The sequence below is a fragment of the Triticum aestivum genome, chromosome 6A (genome assembly GCF_018294505.1).
Source record: "Triticum aestivum cultivar Chinese Spring chromosome 6A, IWGSC CS RefSeq v2.1, whole genome shotgun sequence".
Classification (NCBI taxonomy): Eukaryota; Viridiplantae; Streptophyta; class Magnoliopsida; order Poales; family Poaceae; genus Triticum; species Triticum aestivum.
The window spans coordinates 112,618,978-112,628,459 of NC_057809.1; positions in this window are offsets into that span (position 1 = coordinate 112,618,978).

The following is a 9,482-nucleotide window of genomic DNA, read 5'->3' on the forward strand; positions in this document are numbered from 1 at the left end:
CATCTCCTAGATTGATCTTGTCTGGTCATAGGTAAATTTTTTGAAATACCGCGTTCCCCAACAGTGGCATCCGAGCCAGGTCTATGCGTAGATGTTATATGCATGAGTAGAACACAAAGAGTTGTGGGCGATAATATTCATACTGCTTACCAGCAATGTCTTACTTTGATTCGGCGGTATTGTTGGATGAAGCGGCCCGGATCGACTTTACATGACCGCGCTCGTGAGACTGGTTCTACCGACGTGCTTTGCACACAGGTGGCTGGCGGGCGTCTGTTTCGCCAACTTTAGTTGAATCGATTTTGACTACGCCCGGTCCTTGTTGAAGGTTAAAACAGAACACTTGACAAAAGATCATTGTGGTTTTGATGCGTAGGTAAGAATGGTTCTTGCTAGAAACCCGCAGCAGCCACGTAAAACTTGCAATAACAAAGTAGAGGCCGTCTAACTTGTTTTTGCAGGGCATGTTATGATGTGATATGGTCAAGACGTGATGAGATATAAATTGTTGTATGAGATGATCATGTTTTGTAAAAGTTATCGGCAACTGGCAGGAGCCTTATGGTTGTCGCTTTATTGTATGAAATGCAATCGCCATGTACTTACTTTGCTTTATCACTAAGCGGCAGTGATAGTTGTAGAGGCAATAGTTGGCGAGACGAAAACGATGCTATGATGGAGATCAAGGCGTCAAGCCGGTGACGATGGTGATCATGATGGTGCTTTGGAGATGGAGATCAAAGGCACAATATGATGATGGCCATATCATATCACTTATTTTGATTGCATGTGATGTTTATCCTTTATGCATCTTATTTTGCTTAGTACGGTGGTAGCATTATAAGACGATCTCTCACTAAATTTCAAGGTACAAGTGTTCTCCTTGAGTATGCACCATTGCTACAGTTCATCGTGCCGAGACACCGCGTGATGATCAGGTGTGATAAGCTCTACGTTCACATACAACGGGTGCAAACCAGTTTTGCACGTGCAGAATACTCGGGTTAAACTTGACGATCCTAGCATATGCAGATATGGCCTTGGAACACTGAGACTAAAAGGTCGAACGTGAATCATATAGTAGATATGATCAACATAGTGATGTTCACCATTGAAAACTACTCCATCTAACGTGATGATCGGACATGGTTTAGTTGATATGGATCACATGATCATTTAGATGACTAGAGGGATGTCTATCTAAGTGGGAGTTCTTAAGTAATATGATTAATTGAACTTTAATTTATCATGAACTTAGTACCTGATAGTATTTGCATGTCTATGTTGTTGTAGATCAATGGCCCGTGCTACTGTTCCCTTGAATTTTAATGCGTTCCTAGAGAAAGCTAAGTTGAAAGATGATGGTAGCAATTACACGGACTGGGTCCGTAACTTGAGGATTATCCTCATTGTTGCATAGAAGAATTACGTCCTGGAAGCACCGCTAGGTGCAAAACCCGCCGTAGGAGCAACTCCAGATGTTATGAACGTCTGGCAGAGCAAAGCCGATGACTACTCGATAGTTCAGTGTGGCATGCTTTACGGCTTAGAATTGGGACTTCAAAGACGTTTTGAACGTCATGGAGCATATGAGATGTTCTAGGAGTTGAAGTTAATATTTCAAGCAAATGCCGGAATTGAGAGATATGGAGTCTCCAATAAGTTCTATAGCTGCAAGATGGAGGAGAATAGTTCTGTCAGTGAACATATACTCAGAATGTCGGGGTACCACAACCACTTGACTCAACTGGGAGTTAATCTTCCTGATGATAGTGTCATTGATAGTGTTCTTCAATCACTACCACCAAGCTACAAAAGCTTCGTGATGAACTATAATATGCAAGGGATCGATAAGACAATTCCCGAGCTCTTCGCAATGCTAAAGGCTGCGGAGGTAGAAATCAAGAAGGAGCATCAATTGTTGATGGTTAACAAGACCATTAGTTTCAAGAAAAAGGGCAAAGGGAAGAAGGGGAACTTCAAGAAGAACGGCAAGCAAGTTGTTGCTCAAGCGAAGAAACCCAAGTCTGGACCTAAGCCTGAGACTGAGTGCTTCTACTGCAAAGGGACTGGTCACTAGAAGTGGAACTGCCCCAAGTATTTGGCGGATAAGAATGATGGCAAAGTGAAAGGTATATTTGATATACATGTTATTGATGTGTACCTTACTAATGCATGTAGTAGCGCCTGGGTATTTGATACTGGTTCTGTTGCTCATATTTGCAACTCGAAACAGGGGCTACGGATTAAATGAAAATTGGCTAAGGACGAGGTGACGATGCGTGTGGGAAATGGTTCCAAAGTTGATGTGATTGTCGTCAGCACACTACCTGTACATCTACCTTCAGGATTAGTTTTATACCTGAATAATTGTTATTTGGTGCCAGCGTTAAGCATGGACATTATAACTGGATCTTGTTTGATGCAAGACGGTTATTCATTTAAATCAGAGAATAATGGTTGTTATATTTATATGAGTAATATCTTTTATGGTCATGCACCCTTGATGAGTGGTCTATTTTTGTTGAATCTCGATAGTAGTGATACACATATTCATAATATTGAAGCCAAAAGATACAAGTTTAATAATGATAGTGCAACTTATTTGTGGAACTGCCGTTTAGGTCATATTGGTGTAAAACGCATGAAGAAACTCCATGCTGATGGGCTTTTGGAATCACTTTCTGCTTGCGAACCATGCCTCATGGGAAAGATGACTAAAACTACGTTCTCCGGAAAAATGGAGCGAGCAACTGACTTATTGGAAATAATACATACTGATGTATGCGGTCTGATGAGTGTTGAGGCTCGTGGTGGGTATCGTTATTTTCTGACCTTCACAGATGATTTGAGCAGATATGGGTATATCTACTTGATGAAGCATAAGTCTGAAACATTTGAAAAGTTCAAAGAATTTCAGAGTGAAGTGGAAAATCATCGTAACAATAAAATAAATTTTCTATGATCTGATCGTGGAAGCGGATATTTGAGTTATGAGTTTGGTCTTCATTTGAAACAATGTGGAAAGTTTTGCAGCTCACGCCACCTTGAACACCACAGCGTATTGGTGTGTCCAAACATCGTAACCACACTCTATTAGATATGGTGCGATCTATGATGTCTCTTACTGATTTACCGCTATCTTTTGGGGTTATGCTTTAGAGACGGCTACATTCACGTTAAATAGGGCACCATCTAAATCCGTTGAGACGACACCATATGAATTGTGGTTTGGCAAGAAACCCAAATTGTCGTTTTTAAAAGTTTGGGGCTGCGATTCCTATGTGAAAAAGCTTCAACCTGATAAGCTTGAACCCAAATCGGAGAAATGTGTCTTCATAGGATACCCAAAGGAAACTGCCGGGTATACCTTCTATCACAGATCCGTAGGCAAGATATTCGTTGCTAAGAATGGATCCTTTCTAGAGAAGGAGTTTCTCTCGAAAGAAGTGAGTGGGAGGAAAGTAGAACTTGATGAGGTAATTGTACCTTCTCCCTTATTAGAAAGTAATTCATCACAGAAATCAGTTCCAGTGATTCCCACACCAATTAGTGAGGAAGCTAATGATGATGATCATGAAACTTCAGATCAAGTTACTACTGAACCTCATAGGTCAACCAGAGTAAGATCCGCACCAGAGTGGTACGGTAATCCTATTCTGGAGGTCATGTTACTTGACCATGACGAACCTACGAACTATGAGGAAGCGATGATGACCCCAGTTTCCGCAAAATAGCTTGAAGCCATGAAATCTGAAATGGGATCCATGTATGAGGACAAAGTATGGACATTGGTTAACTTGCCCGATGATCAGCAAGCAATAGAAAATAAATGGATCTTTAAGAAGAAGACTGACGCTAACGGTAATGTTACTGTCTACAAAGCTCGACTTGTTGCGAAAGGTTTTCGACAAGTTCAAGGAGTTTACTACGATGAGACCTTCTCACCCGTAGTGATGCTTAAGTCTGTCTGAATCATGTTAGCAATTGCTACATTTTATGATTATGATATTTGGCAAATGGATGTCAAGACTGCATTCCTTAATGGATATCTTAAATAAGAGTTGTATATGATGTAACCAGAAGTTTTTGTCGATCCTTAAGGTGCTAACAAAGTGTGCAAGCTCCAGCGATCCATTTATGGACTGGTGCAAGCCTCTCGGAGTTGGAATATACGCTTTGATAGTGTGATCAAAGCATATGGTTTTATACAGAGTTTTGGAGAAGTCTGTATTTACAAGAAAGTGAGTAGGAGCTCTCTAGCATTTCTAATATTATATGTGGATGGCATATTGTTGATTGGAAATAATACATAATTTCTGGATAGCATAAAAGGATACTTGAAGAAGAATTTTTCAATGAAAGACCTCGGTGAAGCTGGTTATATATTAGGCATCAAGATCTATAGAGATAGATCAAGACGCTTAATTGGACTTTCACAAAGCACATACCTTGATAAAGTTTTGAAGAAGTTCAAAATGGATCAGTCAAAGAAAGGGTTCTTGCGTGTGTTACAATGTGTGAAGTTGAGTCAGACTCAATGCTCGACTACTTCAGAAGATAGAGAAAAATGAAAGTCATTCCCTATGCCTCAGCCATAGATTCTATCATGTATGCAATGCTGTGTACCAGACCTGATGTGTGCCTTGCTATAAGTTTAGTAGGGAGTTACCAAAGTAATCCAGGAGTGGATCACTGGACAGCGGTCAAGAACATCCTAAAATACCTGAAAAGGACTAAGGATATGTTTCTCGTTTATGGAGGTGACAAAGAGCTCGTCATAAATGTTTACGTCGATGCAAGCTTTGACACTGATCTGGATGACTCTAAGTCACAAACCGGATACGTATTTATATGGAATGGTGGAGCTGTCAGTTGGTGCAGTTCCAAGCAGAGTGTCGTGGCGGGATCTACGTGTGAAGTGGAGTACATAGCTGCTTCGGAAGTAGCAAATCTAGGTGTAATACCTAGTGCATCGGGTACAATGAAAATCTTTTGTGACAATAATGGTGCAATTGCCTTGGCAAAAGGAATCCAGATTTCACAAGAGAACCAAGCACATCAAGAGACGCTTCAATTCCATCCGCGATCAAGTCAAGGAGGGAGACATAGAGATTTGCAAGATACATACGGATCTGAATGTTGCAGACCCGTTGACTAAGCCTCTCTCATGAGCAAAACATGATCAGCACCAAGACTCCATGGGTGTTAGAATCATTACTATGTAATCTAGATTATTGACTCTAGTGCAAGTGGGAGACTGAAGGAAATATGCCTTAGAGGCAATAATAAAGTTGTTATTTATATTTCCTTACATCATGATAAATGTTTATTATTCATGCTAGAATTGTATTAACCGGAAACTTAGTACATGTGTGAATACATAGACAAACAGAGTTTCCCTAGTATGCCTCTACTTGACTAGCTCGTTAATCAAAGATGGTTAAGTTTCCTGACCATAGACATGTGTTGTCATTTGATGAATGGGATCACATCATTAGAGAATGATGTGATAGACAAGACCCATCCGTTAGCTTAGCATCATTTGAAGAAAGCAATAGCAATAAAACTAAATGATCAATATGCTAAGCTAACAGACGGGTCTTGTCCATCACATCATTCTCCTAATGATGTGATCTCGTTCATCAAATGAGAACACATGTATATGGTTAGGAAACTTAACCATCTTTGATTAACGAGCTAGTCTAGTAGAGGCTTACTAGGGACACAATGTTTTGTCTATGTATCCACACATGTATCAAGTTCCCGGCTAATACAATTCTAGCATGAATAATAAACATTTACCATGATATAAGGAAATATAAAATAACAACTTTATTATTGCTTCTATGGCATATTTCCTTCACTTTATTATTGCCTCCAGGGCATATTTCCTTCAATCGTCCCACCGCCCACTCTATAGAGCGACAACAAGATCCAGAAGGCCTTCCTCTTGGTGGGAACGGACAAGACAACCGGTGCCAAGTGTAAGGTTGACTGGGACATGGTGTGTAGACTACTAAAATATGGGGGTCTCGGTGTGCTTAACATGGAGAAATTTGTGAGGGCACTGAAATTGAGATGTCTCTGGTTAGAGTGGAAGGAGCCAGCAAAAATTTGGGTGGGTTTGGGAAACCCTTGTGATGACAAGGACTACGACTTGTTCTACCCCTTCACAACCATTACTATCGGCAATGGTGCATGCACGCCCTTTAGGGAAGCCCTTTGGGTGCAAGATAGGAAGCCCAAGGACATTGCACCCTTCATCTATGAGGCATCCTCGAGGAAAAATTGGAAGATTAGAGAAGATCTGCAAGATGACGATTGGGTTTCCAAAATCAAGAGAGTCACGACCTTCTCCTTCACGCGTTTCCACCAATTCTTTCAGCTCTAGGTAAGCATCTGCAATTTCCATCTACTCGACAATGTGGTTGATGCCATCGTTTGGAAGCACACCAATTATAGTGATGTAGGGAAAACCCTATGGTGGCCCGATCTTCATCACTTGGAGGTAGATTCAAGGAAGAACACGAAGAACACGAGGGGAATCGTGATGGGAAACACAAATCAACACACATAGATGCAAATAAAGATACACATAGATAGATCCATGATCTAATCATCCAAAGAGTGAGATGGAACAAAATAGCATTCTTCCCCAAGTCCTAGGACAAGGAGGGCTTGAATCCATAGATGGATCTTCCATATAGGGGTCTTGAATCCACTAGGATTTTCTCCAATGGAGGCATTGAGCTCCTATGGAATCTTCTCTCTCAAGAGGACTCCCACAAGGGGAGATACATGAGCTAAGCTCTAGTACAGTACTAATCTTAGCTATCCCTAGAAATGATGAGGGGCGCAAGTATATATAGTACAAGCCACAGAGTGGTAAGTGGGAGAGAGATACATGAGCTCGGGCCCGGTTTTGCACACATGCAGTTACCGGACATCCGGCAGGTACCCGACGTCCAGTGACTCCCAAGGGACAGGATGTCCGGTGGGCACCGGATGTCCGTTGATTCTTCTCGGGTGAAGTGGCACTAGATTTCTGGTGGATGTCGGATGTACGGTGACTCGGGAGGGTTCGGACATCCGATGCGCGTTGGTCTTTCGTCAGTTTTCTTCTGGACAGGTGATGCCAGATTTCTGGTGGAGCTCGGATGTCCGGATGCTGGGTTGTCGGACGTTCGACCGCTGTAGAGCCCGTCAGCTGCTGGCCTTCTAGTCGGCTGAGTGTGGTCGCGTCAAACATCCAGTGGTTGTAGTTTGCTATAGCTCCGTCTTCTTCCTTCTCCACTTCCAAGCTTCCCTCGCAGATGGTGTAGTCGTACCTTGGTGCTTGCACCCCTCCTCATTGTCCACGAAGCTCCGGCAATACCTATACATGCACACGAGAGGAGTGTCAAGTTTATACCATCCTCGAAGGGGTCAAGTGAACACATGTAAAGGAGATGATTCACCTTTATGTATGTGAAGTAGATATCGCATGTGTCACTTGCCAAATGGACTCTTGACATGGTGATATCCGTAGGATGCTCCGCATCAAATAGCCTCTACTGAGCGGAGTCTGCCTACAAGGGGAAATTCCTCGATCTGATTCGCTCACCGATGGAACACATGATATGCAAGGCTTGGCCTCTACCGAAAGTGAAATTCTTCATTTCCAGATTTGGACAACAGATAGGTTAGACAAGAGAGGATGATCAAATTGTGGTCTTTGCCCCCATTTGCAAGCGAGTGATTGAAACCGTTGACCACCTACTCTTCAAGTGCCGGTTCACAACTAGATTCTGGGACATGCTCAAGGCCTAGCTGCAACTTGACTGCATAGATACATCTTCCCGACCCTTGAGACACCGTACCAAGGAGTGGTGGATCGGCATACCGATTGCAACATAGAGAGCGCAATGGCATCACTTGTAACGTTAACCTCTTGGGTTGTTTGGTGTGTAAGAAATGCACTGCCATTGATTCTTCTAAACATCATCAAAGTGGAGTTGGCTCATTGGATAACCGCTGGCGTAAAAAAATGAAATTGATTGTACCGGGAGAGTAATCTGTTTTGTATTCTTGGGTTGTGTTGTAACACAAATAAACTCCATTCTCCTTCTTATTTAATGGATGAGCCAAATCTTTTGACTCCGTTTAAAAATAATATTTCTTTTACTTTATTTATTCTTCATAGTTTTTTATCATTTTTTATTTCCTTACTATTTTTATATTTAGAATAATTTAATCTAAATATACATATTACAAAAAGCACTTTACATAAATTTGCAGAAATGTTAATCATGCATTAAAAATGCTAAACGTGTACAGGAAAATGTTAATCATGTCTATAGAAAATTCTTGTGGCATCTAAAAAATTTCACATGTTTTAGAGAATGTATGTGACATTTAAAAAATGTTTATACAATGAATTTTTTTTCACTCAATTCAAAAAAAAATGTTTCATACATTAAATAAAAAATTAACTTTACATTTATAAATTTTTTCACATGTTCAAAAAAGTGTTTGTGACAATTTCAAAAAACTATATACAATGCAAAAATCTTTGCTTAATGAAAAAAAATGTTTATTACCATTAAAACCCCTTAAAAATGTACATGACGGTTTAAAGAAAAATTCCAGTGATTTTTATCTTTTTCATTAAAAAATATTTATACAGTGTATAGAAATATTTCCATAGGTAATTTTTATTTACATTAAAAAATGGACGTGACATTTACAAGAATATCCATGTGTGTCCAAAAGATGTATTTGAAATTTTAATAAATATTTAAACAATATCAAACAGTTTGGGTAGTTTAAAAAATAGTTATTGTCTTTAAGAAAATGCAAACATGCATTTGGAAGATGTTACCGTGTATGCAAAAGAGTGTTAAAAACATTTATTTAAAAGCTATAGATCATGTATTTAAAAAATGTTCAAACTGTTACAAGAAAATATGTCACATGTGCGCTAAAAATGTAAATTTAAAATGAGAAAAGTAGACATCTATTAAGAAAGAAAACAGATTAAAACCTAAAAAAAATAGAAAGTATGACGAAAAACCAAGAAATAAACAAAAGAAAACTAAAAGTGTAATGAAGAAAGAAAATCGAAGAAAATCAACAAAAACAACGATGACAAAAAAGAAAATAATAGAAAACCGATGAATAAACATAGAAAAAACAAAAAACTGAAGCAGAGCGAGCGAACGTACAACTATGCACGAGCGGAACAAGGGAGTGTGCTAATATGCCAGCCCGATTCGAGGGTCCGTTGGTGATTCCTAATATGAATCGGCACGGGCGAAGCATAGGCCTGGTGTTTGTTTGGTGGCCACAAGTTCGGCAGCATCAAACACGTTACATCGAGCTCAGGATGCACGTGCGCACCGGGCACCACCGTAGATTCCGTGGAGCACACATACTGTCTGATTCGGTTCCTCGTGTTTCATTTTGCTTGTACAAATGCTCACTACGTTGTCAGTGGGCAT